The sequence below is a fragment of the Priapulus caudatus genome, unplaced genomic scaffold, assembly GCF_000485595.1.
Source record: "Priapulus caudatus unplaced genomic scaffold, Priapulus_caudatus-5.0.1 Scaffold1087, whole genome shotgun sequence".
Lineage (NCBI taxonomy): Eukaryota > Metazoa > Priapulida > Priapulimorpha > Priapulimorphida > Priapulidae > Priapulus > Priapulus caudatus.
The window spans coordinates 77,380-79,555 of record NW_014578148.1 but is presented as its reverse complement, the minus strand read 5'-3'; positions in this window follow the sequence as shown (position 1 = coordinate 79,555).

Below are 2,176 nucleotides of genomic sequence, written 5' to 3'. Positions count from 1 at the left end.
GGATATGACTCATGATGATAAACTTTGTATATAAATTGCACTAGGACATGACATCACTTTGTATATAAATTGCATTAGGATATGACATCACTTTGTATATAAATTGCGTTAGGATATGACATCACTTTGTATATAAATTGCGTTAGGATATGACATCACTTTGTATATAAATTGCGTTAGGATATGACAGTGTATGACTTATCAGCAGGCCATACTACAAATGAACGATGAGCTATATGTGAGCATTACCATGAGAGTAATTACGGAAAAAGTAGGATCTCAGGGAAGTTAGCTCCCAGTTCCCAGTTCCTTATTCGAATAAGGAACTAGTAACTAGGCAAGGCAGTTACCAGTTCCCAGTTCGAAATGCAACATTGAATTGGGAACTGGTAACTAGGCAAAATAGTTACTAGATACTTATTCGGCCAAATTAACCCTTTGGCACACATTTATTTAATCAGTTACCAGTTCGATACCCAGCTACTTATTCAGTTACCAGTTCGAATTACCAGTTCGAATAAATGTGTGCCAAAGGGTTAATTTGGCCGAATGCGTAACGCTGAAGGAGTCGTTGTCGTATCAGGTACTACAGATATGTATACACAAGTGTACTAGACCTGTATCTTCTCAGCATATATGTACCCTATGTTTACATAAACGTACCTGCCCCTGAGATGGAGATCGAATGAAGACGGTAGGATGGAGGAGGAGTAGGGGCAGGAGGAGGAGGAGGAGGAGGATCTACTCTATCACTTCGTCCCCTCTTCCTCTCCTCCTCTCCTGCCATGACGATCTCATTAGATCTCTAATCACTTCTCGTTCTCCTCCTCCCTCTCCTACCCCCTCTCCTCCTCCTCCTTCCATGCTCGCGCCCCTACGCATCACCTCTCCCTTCCTTCCTCCTCATTCCCTTCCTACTAACTACCCTAGCTTCCTCCTAGCCATGACCAGTCTTTAATCGATCTCCATGCTCACCCTTCTCCCGCGCCATCGCCCTCTCCTATCCCTCCCCCTCCCTCCCCCTCTTTCCTCGTTCATCGTCTCACGGCTCCTCCGTCTTCCTCTTCTCTCCCTCTCCTCCTCCTCTCCTCCTCCCTCCTCCCGCAGTCCTCCTCCCCTCCTCCTCTCCCTCCTCTCGCCCGCTCCTCCTCCTTCTCCCCTCTCTCGCTCCCCTCCTGCCTCCTCCCCCATACTCCATCAGCTTCTCCCTCTTCACTGCCTCTCTCCCTCCCTTACTCCTGCGCGTACCCGACCTTCTCCATGACCTGTCTTCATTCGATCTCCATCACCTTCTCCCTCTTTCTCCTCCTCCTCCTTCATCTTCTTTCCCTACTTCACATCTACCTTTTCTCTCCTCCTCCTCGCTCCTGCCTCTACTCCTCCTCCATCACCTTCTCCTTCATCCTACTCCCTCTCCCTCCCTTCTGTCCTCCCCCCTGCCACTCCATCACCTTCTTCTATCCTCTCCCCCCTCTCCTCCGTCCGGCTGCCTCCTCCTCCTCCTGCTATCCATGCACCCGTTCTCCACCTACCTCGTGCCTCGCTCCTCCATCACCTCCTCCTCCTCCTCTCCTGCCGTCCTACTCCTCAGCCATGACGACGCGTCTTATTCTATCTCCATCACGCCATTCTCCCGCTCCTCCTCCCTCCTCCTTCCCCTCCTGCCTCTCCTCTGCCTCCTCCCCTCCTCCTCTTCACAGTCACCATTCTCCCCTCGCTCGCTGCTCCTCCTCCTCCCTCCTCTCCTCCTGCCCCCTATAGTCTCCTCGAATGACCGTCTTCATCTATACGATCTCTCTCAGGGGCAGTGTAGTTGTATGTAAATCACAGGGTAACATATATGCTCGAGAAGATCCGAGGTTTCTGCGGTACACCTTTGTGTGTACATATACGCTTACCACGCGGGTACAGTATCTGTAGTACCTGATACGACAACAACCCTTCGCATAAAGACCTAGTAACTATTTGCTTAGTTACAGTTCCAATTCCAATGTTGGCTATTTTCGAACTGGGACACTGGTCAATTGCTTTGCCTACGTTACTAATCTTATTCGAATAAGGATGGGAACTGTACTACTTTGCCTAGTTACTAGTTCCTTATCTTTTTTATATTGGGAAACTGGGTAACTGCTTTGCCTAGTTACTAGTTCCTATATTCGAATAAGGAACTGAAGCT